This window comes from Chlorocebus sabaeus, chromosome 20 (assembly GCF_047675955.1).
Source record: "Chlorocebus sabaeus isolate Y175 chromosome 20, mChlSab1.0.hap1, whole genome shotgun sequence".
NCBI classification, from domain to species: domain Eukaryota; kingdom Metazoa; phylum Chordata; class Mammalia; order Primates; family Cercopithecidae; genus Chlorocebus; species Chlorocebus sabaeus.
The window spans coordinates 49,972,107-49,987,546 of NC_132923.1; the positions used below are offsets into that span (position 1 = coordinate 49,972,107).

Below are 15,440 nucleotides of genomic sequence, written 5' to 3' on the forward strand. Positions count from 1 at the left end.
AACAGTAATACTACAATAACAACTTTTCATAAATAGTCTTTTTAAAAGTAATACTTTATTTTTAAAGTTCTTTAATTCTGAGCTCTAAAGTTCTAGAAGGCTCTATCTTTTAATTTTCAGAGGAAAATTCTCTTGGACTTTTAAAAACCATTTAAATATTTGAAGCTATATTAAATTTAGATTACAAATTTTCTCCTTTGCAGATAGCCCATACAAAAAATGACAAGGCAAGGAAAATTTGGAAAACAACCACTACAACAGCCTTTTTTTTTTTTCTTTTCCCCCCAAAAGGAAATAAAGATTTGAAACAAAATTTAACCCTAAGATTAACATGGTATTTTGGGGAGATAGGAACTTGGTTCAAAAAGATAAGCAATGGATTATGAGGATTAGCCTGTGTACAGTAAATCTAAAGGTATTCACATACAGCACCTCTTTTCTCCTGATTATCCCCATAGAACATTTTGGCATTTTGGAAAAATAAAGATTTTAATATATTTTTGTTCTGATTTTTCAGCTATTTTTCCCATTTCTCAAAATGATATACAAGATTATCAAGGTTATATCCACTTGTATAAGAACAAAAGCTTTCTTCCATTATACTTAAGATGACCAATACAAAGCAACAAACCCTGGAAGCCAATATACTGCAGGCATTAACACTGATTCAGAGGGACTGGTATCTTAAACTTCTCTAGAACAGTAGGCATATGTGGGTACTCCTCAACAGAAACTGAGGGGAGAACTGGTAAAATTGTTTCAGTAATTATAACCTAGAAAACAGGGTAGTACTTTCCCAAGTGCAAAATTGTGTATGTTCCCACTGTGCTACATAGCTGAAGCTTACAACAGCTATAAAAGGTAAAATGATTGTCATGCCCTATAAAGAAAACAATAGTAGAAAATACACATAGAGTGAAACTGGGCAAAGTCTTATAAGCTTTCAAATGCACAACTCTAGATGTCCCCAACAATCGATTAGGGCAAACTACCAACTACATTCTACTCTTTGGAACTTTTTTTTGGAACGGGAAGTCTTTCGTGTTAAAATTATTCACATGCAGTCTCATGCCAAATGCCACATAGTCCAAGTCATATTCTCTATTTGAAGTGAGCATAATTTGGAAATTTTTCATCTTGGAGCTTCTGGACTTTAGACTAAAAATCAAAAGCTGAGAGATATGCTGTACATACTTTTTGGTAAGAAATACTAGAAACAGGTATTTAATGCTGTCTCAGTTTCCATTACCTTAAAATAAGGGGATGATGATCTTCAATGTTCCTTAGTCTTAAGATTGTGTTTTTTAAGTTAGTATACCATTAGTTTACATTTGTATAATCCAATATAGCTTTAAGAAATGATTACCAGTACATCTGATAAGGCATCAAGCATAAATTTTAAGTCCACTTCTTATGTACTTAAAGGTAAAAGTACTCATTATTTGCTTTATAAGAACTGTTCTATTTTTGGGATTTTCATTTAGTTTTTTTTTTAATGAGTCAAGATTTGTTAAGAGTTGGTTACTACATAACATGCCAACCCTGTTAACTGAAAACACAGAAACAAAAGAATTAATATTTACAGTCAACCAATAGACAAGGTGTACTTGCTGGCATAACTATTTTCTCCCTTTCTTTGGCATAACTATTTTCAACTTAAACATTTGGAGTATTACTGCCATCTACAAAGAGGCATTCTGACATATTTTATTGTCAGAAACTTTATTATTAGAAGTACAAATAACATGGAAATAGAAAGTTGGGTTAAAGACATGAATTCCATACCTACTCTAGGGTTACAGGAACTAAGAAAGGAAAAATCACTGTATACTAGAAAAGTTGTGAAAAGACTCTTGGAGAATGCTTGACTTTACTAGGCCTAAAACCTAGTATGATTAACAAAAGTAAGTTGCGGGAAAAAGCATAATTTGAAAAGAAAGATGATATATTCTTTTTGGATATGGAAAATGTCAGATATAGAAATTGAGTCAAATGGGAGAGAGAACATTGGTTTCAAAAGTCTACAGAAAAGAGCTGAAACTGAAGATGTGTAACTAGATTATTAATAGATAAACAAAAAGAAAGGCATATAGCAAATGACATGGTAAAACCACCAAGAAGAAAATAAAAGGCCAGGTGCAGTGGCTCATGCCTGTAATCCCAGCACTTTGGGAGGCCGAGGAGGGTGAATCACCTGAGGTTGGGAGTTTGAGACCGGCCTGACCAACATGGAGAAACCGTGCCTTGACTAAAAATACAAAATTAGCCGGCGTGATGGTGCATGCCTGTAATCCCAGCTACTCGGTAGGCTGAGGCAGGAGAATCGCTTGAACCTGGAAGGCAGAGATTGCAGTGAGCCGAGATCGCGCCATTGCACTCTAGCCTGGGCAACAAAAGCGAAACTCAATCTCAAAAAAAAAAAAGAAAAAAGAAAAAGAAAAAAGAAAAGAAAAATTATTGTTTTCCAAAAAGAACAGATTACATCAGCCTCTAGGATATTCCTAGAAACCTTTTAATATACCTTGATCTTTCATGCTGTGGTATACATTTTCTAAAACACAGTGCTCTTTCCCTTTGAGGGTTAACTAAATTAAGTATAAGCACTAGTAAATAAACTTTTAGATCTGTAGATCTATGCTTCTCAAACTTAAATGTGTACATGAATCACCTGAGCTTATTAAAATGCAGATTATGAGTCAGTAAGCGACAGCATGGGGGAGGAGGGGCATTCTGCATGGGTAACAAGCTCCCATGTGATGGCCAAAGATTGCTAGTCCATGAACCACAGTTTGAGTAGCAAAGTTTTAGATGAATTTCTGTAAATCAGCTTTAATATTAAATTAGATTTTGGGAAAGTGGAAAAATATTACATTGAGTGAATTTCACTGAAAAGTTCAATAGAAAATGCTTTAAACACAGCAAAAGTAAAGATGAATTCTGATCTAAAGGTACTTTAGAAAGCCATATTAAATGTGAATATGTGTGTATGGAAACAGAAGCCTAAAAAAATTCAAGATCTTGAAACCTAATAAAATCTACCTTATTAAAAGCCACGAATAATTCCACTAAGAGAATAGGAATGACTGTTGTGCTTCTGTAGTAAAACTGCTGTGAACAGTAAGAAAACTAGAGACATTGTGTCACTTGAGACAATAAAAATTCGTTCAGTGTATTACTTTATTTACTGCCTGTAAACTTTCTAGTGAAATGGACTTATTGACTTAGACAAGCATATTTGAGACAAGCATATTACTTTAAAAAATGATTCTCAGCAGTAGCTCTATAGAAAATTCACTGACCTATTAAAAACATGCTCCTGAGTGCTATATGTTCCTGTGGATGTTGAATGTATTTGGTCATGCATTAACTGTGCTGGTCAATCCTGAGGACATTGTAGTACTTACATCAAATTTTTCTAAGCATTTAAAAGCTGGTTATATATAAGAACAAAGATATATTGGAAACCCTTAGCAAGATAAAAACAAAGATTAGACTTAAAGAATTAGGTATGGACCAACACAAGGATATCCTTGACCTCTAAGTAGGTCTTACCTTCTGTAGCAATCTGGTACAGCAAGTGAAAAGTTAGTAAGAATCATATATTGCTTCATTCAGATGGTGGACAATTATGATCGAAGGTGTAATACAGTAGGCCTCCTTCATCAGCAGTTTCACGACCCATGGTTTTAATTATTCACAGTCAACCACAGTCTGAAAATATTAAGTGAAAAATTCCAGAAATAAACAATTCAAAAGTTTTAAATTGAACACTATTGTGAGTAGTGTGATGAAATCTTAAACCACCCTGTCCCACTCAGGACATTATTGTTCCTCTGCCAGTGCCTTCATGCTGTATATGCTACCCTTCCCTCCCCACCCACACAGTCACTTTTATCAGATTAAGTGACACTACACATAGAGTTCAGTACTACCTGTGGTTTCAGGCATCTACTGGGGCGTCTTAGAACATATTCCTCATGGATAAGGAGGGACTACAGTATTTTCTTACTTTAATCTCAAATACCTCAAAAGCAGTATTTGCATTTGGGACACAGCCTTACTCCTCCATATGTTTATAAGATAAAGATCACAGACCTTAGCCTATTACTGTATTTCTTTAAACAAATTCTCTTTCATCCTTAGCTTTTAAGAACACAATTTACACAGGTGAATATATCGTAAAAGATATACTTTTTGATAATGGCTTCAGTGTACCACTTACTAGTTTTTTATGCATTTGAACTCTTGATCTGTATTTCAAAGTTGCTCAAATTTTTGCTCAGCTCTTAAGCCTCAAAGTCACTGTTATCAGATGGGTTTCCAGAAATCCTGCTCTGGGTCTGGTAGTGATTAAACTACCAAAATTAAAGGAGAACTTATATGCAGATATTATGTGCAGAAAATTCAGTTCTCTGCAGTTCTCCTCCCACCCCCAAGCCCCATGATTAGGCCTCCATTACCAGCCTCTCTAGGCTCCTCAGCCATGCAAAACTACTTTTTGCTTGATCTCCATCTGGCACTGAGAATTAGAAAATTCCCTCAAGGAAAAGACCAGAATAAATATGGAGATCACTTCACGAGCTTCTCTTATCTCAAGAATCACAGACCGTCAAGTCGAACCTACACCGGTTGCTCTCCAAGGCATTCAAATAGCTGTTGTATATATATATGGTCTAACGTTTATAAGGTTTCAGTAGGATAATTCATTTGATACAAAGTACTCAACACAGAACCAGGCTTACTAAATTTCAGTTACTAGGGTTTTCATTTCCAAAAGTTTTGTCTGGTTCCTTTTCAAATCTGCTATGCTGCTTTTTGTGATTTCCTTGGCGATAATCTTCATATGTATTGTAATTCATAAGCATAGTTATTTTAAATATGTATCTAATATTTTTAATATGCCAAGGCTATGGAATTCCAATTCTGCTGTCTCTTCTTGCTGGTTCTCCTTCAGTTGTCTGTTGCTTCGTATGCTTTATCTTTGACTACTTGCTGGAAAATGTAATTGTAGGGGTTCACTGAGGTCTAGGATAATATGTTTCATCTGTAGAGGCTTACATTTGCTTTGGGAGACAGTATGAGATTGGACCATCTCCAGTCAAGATGGGCTACATGTACCTGCAACACAAACACTTATGAAAGGTAGTCTATGGCCATATTTCTGCTACTTGTTGCTATTTTTATTTTTTGAGACGGAGTTTCACTCTTGTTGCCCAGGCTGGAGTGCAATGGCACAATCTCAACTCACCACAACCTCTGCCTCCCGGGTTCAAGCGATTCTCTTGCCTCAGCCTCCCGAGTAGTTGGGATTACTGGGACGCGCCACCAAGCCCAGCTAATTTTGTATTTTTAGTAGAGACAGGATTTTTCCATGTTGGTCAGGCTGGTCTTGAAATCCCAACCTCAAGTGATCCGCCCGCCTCAGCCTCCCAAAGTGCTGGGATTACAGGCATGAGCCACTGTACCCAGCCTTTGGTACTTCTTTTACAAATCTCTTTCCATTTTGGTTTCCTTTTCTGCTCAGCATTAAACCACCCTTCTCTACTGTCCCCACCTAGTTACAGGCTATCATTAAAAAAATGGTATCATTTTTTAGCTTAAGAGTTTAAAGCATTTAAATATTACATATTTTATCCAATATGTTGATCTAGGTAATTTAATACCTCATTTTAAGAAACCAGCCACCACTTGGTGCTTTCTCATCATCTTAATTATCACCTTTTCCGAGAGATCTTATCAGAGCACTAAATCTAAAATCACTCCACCAATCATTCTTTATCTCTCTACCTTCTATTGTTTCCTGCATAGCACTTACTAGTCAATGAAATTGTCTTGTTTACTTATTATTATTTTTTTTGCTATCCCTAAAGAGAACATAAGCTCCAAAGAAAGCAGAAGCTTGTCTCTCTTGTTTGGTATGTAACCCCAGAATTTATCTACCAGTTACTGACATAGTATAACTTCCCATAGATATTGAAAGAATGCATTAAATCAGTAAAGAAGATCACAAACCAGAGATCTCCTCCCCAACCCCACAAAATTTCATTTCTTATGCATAGAAAAAAGAAAAAAATTTTCATTTCCTCTCTTTAAACAAACGTACTATTTCTAACACCTCAATCCCAAGTGGCGACATCTAATCCCCTTTCTCTCTTACTCTTGATGTCACCTCTATGTTGCCCAGGAATTGCTATATAGTGAGAGAAATAAAACATAATGTTGGTGTTTTTAAGAGCTTTCTAATAGCACAGAGTGAAAATAATCCTGGTAAACAGATTAATATTCATCAGGGCTCTTAAACACCAGGTAATTAAACCTGCAATATGGGTAACTATTTTTACATAGATATGTTAATGCTTAGGGTGAATAGGTTACATTAGATTTAAATTTTGACATTTATGTGCATACTTTTGAAAACAAATAGGTCAATTATAAAATCAAGTGTAGATTTTTGCTTTCATTTCCCAATTGAGAAACAAGAAATTCAACACTTAAATAGACATGCAGGTTTAGACTCTTTCATCTCAAAGAGCAATGACAAAACAGTAGAGTTGGGAAAGGAAGAAAAAAATCCTGTAACTTTATCAAGTTCCAACTTTTTATTCTTGATACATACAGTACCTCTTATGCAAGCATTAATGAACTTTATTCTAAAGCAGTGTAATGCTACAAAAAGAGTTTTGTCATAAGAAAAGGATGATTCGAAATTTGAAATATTCACATTCCTATTCTAAGTATCCTTAGTTAACAGATTTCCAGAAAACTTCATTATTTAACAAAAGTATGTACTTTCTGTTAAATGAAGATACTTGGTTGACGTACTACCAATCAGAGTGTTAAGCAAATACGTTTTTTAGTTCATTAAATTCCTTAAGAAACAATATAGCTTTCATTCTGTAATAAAAAGACCCTTAAACATTTTTACTTGTCCCACAATTGGACTTAACCGAGACCCCATTACAAAGCCTCTTTCACTGTTAAAAATTAAACTGTACTTTATACTATCCTGAAACAGTCACTATTCATTTGTTTTAAAGAAACTGAATCCTCAAAAAAAGGACAGTAACCTCTTTGTGTAACAAATTTCAATCTCATATTACAGCTCTTATCACAAGTACTTTTGTATTCTACAATTGGCCTACACTCAGAGGTGTTTTAACTACGGGGCCTAGTAAACTGTAACAAAGCCAAGGAATTTTGTTGCCCATAATGAAGTTAAGAGAAACTTCATCTAATTTCTCTACATAGCATACACATACACCCACTAAACAGCATTGAAAATAAAATGTATAAAACTTCATTATCTGTGGAACATTATCTTGTACCTATACAAACACAAGTTTATCAAATTGCATCAGGAGGAAATGCAATCACACTGAATGGATTATATAATGATGAAATGATTATATTAAGCTTTCCCTCGGTGTGATTTAGCAAATGTGAATTTACATAAATGTACAATGATGCTTCATAGGTAATATAATTCACACGGAAGCAGGATTAAGGTGTTTCTTTAACATACTTCTTAGAACACTACATTTATAAACTGTTAAGTATCTGGAGGAAAACAAAATTTTCCTCTCTAAAATACTGGGGATTTTAGTTCAAGTTAAAAGTTTTAAAAAAGGGCACACTTTGCCAGCCCCTCCTCGCTGCCTTTCTCACCTAAAGCTAGGCCCCCTTTGCAACACTGCTTATCAGCTCAGAGACAGCAGTAGTAAATCTGTGTTCCCATATTACCCCACCTTTTGGAAGCCTGAAGAAGAATCTTTTTTGTCTTGTCACTATATAGAATTTCTGGCTTTTTGTTAAGATACTATTTAAGCAAGTCGCCCACGCCACTGCCTTGAAAGAGACATACTTTTGAACTGAGGCCTCTCCCAAGTGATGGGTACAGCAAACTTTAATAAACTTTTTTCTTTTGTTAATCTGGCTTTTGTTTTCAAGAGAATGTCTCAACTAACAATCCAAAAAAGGAAACAAAATAAATTATGTTTTCTCCCCTATATATCCATATAGCATTTTTATGTGGTACTGGTAATGATACAAGGACATGATCTATATAGAATCTAGCTGAGTCATACAGTAAATATGTATCTTACTGATAAGAATGCACTTATAAAGCCTCTAAGGAGAGGGTAACTAGTCAGCATTTAAATTATCTATAAATAAAGAAAACAAAACCTTAAAATAGTATGCTTCAGCAGACATGTAAGTAGGAACAACCCCCCACCACCGCCACCAAAGTCAACACTGCTATATTTTTCAAAAGGAAACAATTTTGATCAAAGCACTAGATAAACATATGTAATCAATAGAGGGGTACCCCCCTGCCAAATCCTATTATCAGTTTTGAGATTTCTAAGTATGGTTGCATACATTACAAACTGCACCTTTTATCACAGGGGATTTAAAAGCTTTTGAAATGAAAGTCAGTTGTTGAGGGTTTGGGACACGCTACCCCAAAATACAGTACCTGGCATATGGAATACTTTAAGATGAAGGAATTTGAGAAACAGCAGGTACAGAAAAGACTTGGTGACCTTCCCCTGATGCCAGTCATAAGACTCTTCTGTGAGAGGTACCCTCCCTACACTGGGAGGAAAGGAACATAGACACAGACCCCAAGAAGAAAGTGAACAAACAGGCCTTGCTAAGTTTCTCCCGGTTTATTACACTTAGCTCATACTTTTTATCTTATTCAATTCTTCTACAATCCCCTTCATCAAAACTAGAATAAAAACAGTCAAGTTCAGCTACTTCAGGTCTTCATTTCCTTATGAAGGCTCCTGTGTCAAACAAAACTTACTTAACAAAACAAAACCTAAATAAGCTGGGCGCGGTGGCTCATGCCTGTAATCCCAGCACTTTGGGAGGCGGAGGCGGGTGGATCATGAGGTCAGGAGATCGAGATCATCCTGGCTAACACGGTGAAACCCCATCTCTACTAAAAATACAAAAATTAGCCAGGCGTGGTTGCGGGCGCCTGCAGTCCCAGCTACTTGGGAGGCTGAGGCAGGAGAATGGCGTGAACCCGGGAAGCGGATCTTGCAGTGAGCTGAGATTGTGCCACTGCACCCCAGCCTGGGCGACAGAGAGAGACTCCATCTCAAAAAAAAAAAAAAAAAAACCTTACATTAAATAAATTTGTATAGTTTTGTCTTGTGCATCTGTCTTGTAAAGGGCCCCAGCCAATGAATCTAAGACTGGTACAAGAAAAAGATATTTTTCTTCCCCTATACAGTATATAAACAAAAAACTTGCCAGGCGCCGTGGCTCATGCCTGTAATCCCAGCAATTTGGGAGGCTACGGTGGGCGGATCACCTGAGGTCAGGAATTCGAGACCAGCTCAACAACATGGAGAAAACCCGTCTCTACTTAAAATACAAAATTAGCCAGGCATGGTGGTGCATGCCTGTATTCCCAGCTACTCAGGAGGCTGAGGCAGGAGAATCTCTTGGATCCAGGAGGTGGAGGTTGAGGTGAGCCGAGATTGTGCCATTGCACTCCATGCCTCTGGGCAGCAAAAGCGAAACTCCATCTCAAAAAAAAAAAAAAAAGAAACAGAAAATTAAAGTTTTACAAAACTCCAAGTAACCCACATTTTCAGTGCATGAGTTATGCAAGATGAAAATGTTAAAACCTATTCTTTTTAAGGCTTCAATCAGCAGGACCAGTTTCGAGAAAGACAATTTTTTCACAGAACAAGGGTGGGGGAGTGGGAGAATGGGGGATGGGGGGAGTGGAGGAATGGGGGGGTTGGGGGAGTGGTTTCAGGATGAAACTGTTCTACCTCAGATTAGATTTTCTTAAAGAGTGCAACCTAGATCCCTTAGATGCGCAGTTCACAATAGGGTTAATGCTCCCATGAGAATCTAATGCTGCCCCTGATCTGACAGGAGGCAGAGCTCAGGCGGTAATGCCACTCACCTCCTGCTGTGCAGCCCGGTTCCTGGGGTTGGGGACCCCTGGCTTAAAGTATATTTAATTGTTCTGATTACTAAAATGTGTCTTCTTTCTTAGAAAGATTATTTTGTACATACTTTATCCTCTTCTATTGATAAGTTAATGTGAGTAGTAAAGGGCCAAACTATGCTAAGCTTACATTTTCTCATTTAATCCACACAGCAACTCTGTGAGGCACAAGTCTTATCTCCATTTTGCAGATGAGAAAACAGAGCCTTGGAAAGTTTAAGCTTCTTACCAAAGGAAGTGGCATACTTGAGATATAATCTTAGTATGTTTAACTCAAATATAAGCTCTTTATGTTGTTAAATTAAGTATAGCCTGAAGCTGCCTCCTCACATATTTTAGGTTCAGCCTAAAGGTATCTGGATATAGTGAACTATAACCTAAGTAGATGTGTAAATACATTATAACCTACTACTGTACCAATTACAAGGCTTCAGCCAATCACAGGAGGCTAACTATTCAATCCCTGTTCATATAAGGCAAACACCAAACTGTAACCAATACAGCAGTTCCTATATCTCACTTCTGTTTTCTGTATGCATTTTCCTTTTTCTGTCCTTAAATATTATCTGACCATGTGGGAACTCTAGAGTCACTCTGAACCTATCATGTTTCAGGGGAGCTACCAGATTTGCAAATCATTCTTTGCTCAATTAAACTCTGTTAAATTCGTCTAAAGTTTTGTTTTTTGTTTTTTTTTTTTTTTTTGAATGTAACAGATGGCATCAGAGTGGGGCATGAAGTGGAGCATCTAGCAAGCCCCAAGATCAGCCAGTGACCAAGAGAAGTACCCACTGGGCCCATTCTGTCCATTCCTCTCTCACAACAACCAGAGACTGTGGGTAAGTTCTCTCAGTGGAGCTTCAGAATCCAAGATTTTGTGGTTTTGAGCTACACAGATTTGAGCAAATTTTTTATCTGAACTTGGTTCAGAAGTCACAACAGAAACTGGACAGGGTCCGACTGGGCACTCAGGCCTGTAATCCCAGCACTTTGGGAGGCCCGGGCAGGCGGATCGCCCGAGGTCGGAAGTTTGAGACCAGCCTGACCTACATGGAGAAACCCCATCTCTACTAAAAAAAAAAAAAAAAAAAAAAAATACAAAATTAGCCAGGCATGATGGCATATGCCTGTAATCCCACCTACTTGGGAGGCTGAGGCAGGAGAATCGCTCAAACCTGGGAGGTGGAGGTTGCGATGAGCCGAGATCGTGCCATTGCACTCCAGGCTTGGCAATAAATGTAAAACTCCATCTCAAAAAAAGAAAAAAAAGAAACCGGACAGGGTCCAATAATTATCTGGATTGAATCTGGCTAGTGGCCTTAAATATTTGACTGAGTCAAACAAAAACTGGCAATACTACAGGGGGTGTAAACTGTAGCTTTTGAAAATTCACAGGGATTTATTTATTCTATCTTTGATTCTTTTTCTTGCAAGGTTAGGTAGGGAAAATCATTGGCTAAGCTGATCAAGGAAATCTGAGAGGCAAAACCAAGATTCGATGTAAAAATGTGATGCTTAATTTCTGAAGAACTGAGTACTCTACCTTCCAGCTAAATCTACATTTACACATAGAAGCTTTAGGCTCCAGAAGCAGCAAATGCTCACAAAAAAAAGGCAAAATCATACAAACAACAATCTTAAATTACTGTGGAATGTTCCAAATAAACAACATTGGATTTTAAGAACTGCATTTAAAAATAAGTTCTCCTAAATAGGAACGCTTTCACACTGCTGATGGGAGTGTAAACTAGTTCAACCATTATGGAAGACAGTGTGGCAATTCCTCAAGGATCTGGAACCAGAAATATCATTTGACCCAGCAATCCCATTACTGGGTATATACCCAAAGGATTATATTTCATTCTACTATAAAGACACACGCATACATATGTTTATTGTGGCACTGTTCACAATAGCAAAGACTTGGAACCAACCCAAATGCCCATCGATGACAGACTAGATAAAGAAACTGTGGCACATACACCATGGAATACTATGCAGCCATAAAAAGGGTAAGTCCATGTCCTTTGCAGGAACATTGATGAAGCGGGAAACCATCATTCTCAGCAAACTAACACAAAAACAGAAAACCAAACACCACATGTTCTCACTAATAAGGAGGAGTTGAACAATGAGAACACATGGACATGGGGAGGGGAATATCACACACTGGGGCCTGTTGGAGTCTAGTGTGCTAGGTGAGGGATAGCATTAGGAGAAACACCTAATGTAGATGACGGATTGAGGGGTGCAGAAAACCACCATGGCACGTATATACCTATGTAACAAACCTGCATGTTCTGCACATATATCCCAGAACTTAAAGTATATTAATAAATAAATAAGTTCTCCTGAATTTGGCTGACCCAAGGGTGGCTACTGATGTGCAGAAGCTTCTAAAAATACTGCAATATTTTTATTGCGTCTTTTGAAAGCCTCTTTATAAAAGGCAAATAAAAAGCTTAAGCAACTAGTTGATTTTAAAAAGTTGAATCTGCAGACCTTTCGGCTAAATAACTATACTTCCCTGAATGTGAAAAAAAAAGGTGGATAAAATGTTTGTTAATAGAAGGTAAGCCCTCAGGTAAAACAGGCTTGCAGATTCTTTATAAGAGCTATCCATGTGGAGCCCAGGCAGAGAGCATACTTTCTTTGCCCTATTAGTTAATGGGCCTAGCCCCAAGCTCAGTCATTTTAGTTAAAAAACCACAGCTAAGTTGGCAGGGCGCGGTGGCTCAAGCCTGTAATCCCAGCACTTTGGGAGGCCGAGACGGGCGGATCACGAGGTCAGGAGATCGAGACCATCCTGGCTAACACGGTGAAACCCCGTCTCTACTAAAAAATACGAAAAAGAAAAAACTAGCTGGGCGAGGTGGTGCGCGCCTGTAGTCCCAGCTACTCGGGAGGCTGAGGCAGGAGAATGGCGAAAATTCGGGAGGCGGAGCTTGCAGTGAGCCGAGATCAAGCTACTGCACTCCAGCCTGGGGGACAGAGCGAGACTCTGTCTCAAAAAATAAAAAAATAAAAAATAAAAAAAATCACAGCTAAGTTACAAAGACTGTCTACTGAACTAAATTTGTCTCTAAAATACACCTGTCTTTTAGCTGGCTATTTTGAAACATGTTTATAAAGGAAATCTACATCTATAAAGGAAATCTCCATTTTTAAGGGTGTCTGCCTCTACGCCAGAAAGAAAGGGAGGCCTGAGTAGTGAAACAGGGAGGCCTGAGTAGTGAAACTCTTATCACTGATCGGTGGCTTAAATTTACATAAAAAGTCTTCCCTTTGCTATATCTTTCCTTGTTTGAGCAAATGATGGCTCCACCATCTCCACCAGTCATCAGAAAGTTTAGAAAAGGCTATTTTAAAAAAATCTTACTTTCCATCTTCTTGATGTAACTGAAAAAGAAAACCCTTTCATTTTCCCACAGATCTTCATCCCCACTGCAAGTGGAGCTGAGGTGAGAGAGACTAGCAACCTTTATTTGGATCAGCATGGACAGTGAGTCTCTCTCATCCTGGACATATGAATTGTAATTGAAAAAATGAATGGTGATCCAGTGGTCACAGACAAAAAAGGTAAAAAGGAAGATTTTCCAAAACAGCCCCAATTTCTTACAATCAGGATTATTTTATCTGGTGTCAATTCCTACCTTCTAGTTGAATAGAAATGGCTGGTTTCTTTGGATGGTTGCTGTAGATTAAAATTTTAAGTGCCATGATTACAAGCATGTCCCTGCTACAGGGCCATTTGACTTGTAAACAGCAAGACAATGATGTTCCTACAACAAAGTGAATAAGAGAGACTAACAGGAGATAAGATCAGAAAGGTAATGGCAGGGCCAGATAATTGCAGTGTGGACCACAGAAGACTTAGGTCAAGGAAGAGGCAAGATAATCTGCAGCCAGATCTCCAAAATGATCTGGAACATGAGGTAGGAGCTACCTGACCCTGTGGCTTTCAGAAGAAAGCATTATTATCAGCTCCTTAGGCTGATTCTGCATTATGGTTTTGAAAGACTTTCTTGGAAGCTCAACCTGCTTCTTTAGCCCTCCTAACAATTCTCTATGCTTTAATATCTTGCTGAAACTAGCTACAGCAGATTCTCTTGTCTGCAAATAAGAACCCTGCGTAGGGTCAGACATGGTGGCTCATGCCTGTAATCCCAGCACTTTGGGAGCCCGAGGCACACGAATCACGAGGTCGGGAGTTCGAGACCAGCCTGGCCAACATGGTAAAAACCTGTCTCTACTAAAATATAAAAATTAGCCAGGCATGGCGGCAGGCGCCTGTAATTCCAGCTACTCGGAGGGCTGAGGCAGGAGAATCACTTGAACCTGGGAGGTGGAGGTTGCAGTGAGTTAAGATCATGCCACTTAATAGTGGAGGAAAGCGTGTAACAGTAGCCCTCAAATCAGGGAGGGGAAAAAAGCAGTCCCAGGCAGAACAGGGAGTATCTACCTAGGTCTATGGTGAGTGACAAAATGCAAAGGTCATGGTAGTTAGGTGCTGTATTATTTTTCTATGACTGTCATAAAGAATTACCATAATTTGGTGGCTTAAAGGAACACAAATTTATTATGTTACTGTTCTGGAGGTAAAAAAACTAAAATTAGTCCCACTAGGCAGAAATCAAGGTGTCAGCAGGGCTGTTTCATTCTGGAGTCTTTAGGGGGAGAATCCATTTTCTTGCCTTAACCAGCTTGTAGATGTTGCCCTCATTCCTTTGTTCATGCTTCCCACTCCTCCATCTTCAACACCAGCAATGGCCAATAAAGTCTTTCTCAAACAGCACTTTTGGTTCCCTCTTCCACAATTTAAGGATCCTAGTGATTAACATTGGGCAATGTAAATAATCCAAAATAATCTTATTTTAAAGATACCTAATTAACAATCTTAATGTCATTTGTTATTTTAATTCTCCTTTGGCACATACATTAACATATCCACAAATTCCAGAGATTAGGACACAGACATCTTGCAGGCAGGGGGACTATTCTGCTTACTACAAGTGAGCGAATCAGAAGACTGGCTGGGTAATAGGGTGTTTAGAAAGAACAATTTTCAAGCAGTAAGACACCAACCTAACTTAACGCAGCCCTGAAGCTGACAAAGTATAACTAATGTAACTGTAACAAACACAGTCCAGAAAATACCTTTTCTGTTATAAATTTACATTGATAAATATTTATATAAGAAGTTACTTGAAAATAAAACCCACTGATAAACCTTAAATCACATACTTAAGGAAATCACTTTTAATAAACTAAGAAGGAAAGTAAAACAATACTTAGCAAATACAGCAGATAAAATAATCCTGATTGTAACAAATTGGGGCTGTTCTGGAAAATGTGGGAGAACTATTTTATTTTTCAAAAAAAAAAAAAAAAGAGGCCAAGCTCATTAGTCCATTACTAACAGGTAATAATGATCACATTAACACGTCAAGCAAAGCTCATACAA

The 15,440-nt window shown here is 37.8% G+C and overlaps 1 protein-coding gene across 4 annotated transcripts in view; it reads right to left on the bottom strand.

Annotated features, from left to right (window-relative positions):
- The window catches only part of HS2ST1 (heparan sulfate 2-O-sulfotransferase 1), a 200,421-nt gene that overhangs the window by 114,869 nt on the left and 70,112 nt on the right, over nt 1-15,440 (bottom strand). Inside the window, exon 2 of one of the 4 annotated variants that reach the window (XM_007978064.3) lies at nt 3,553-3,711. The exons of the other annotated variants lie outside the window; for them this stretch is intronic. The gene's annotated coding sequence lies outside the window, so the exon portion shown is untranslated. The remainder of the gene's footprint in view (nt 1-3,552; nt 3,712-15,440) is intronic. 4 annotated transcript variants of the gene reach the window in all.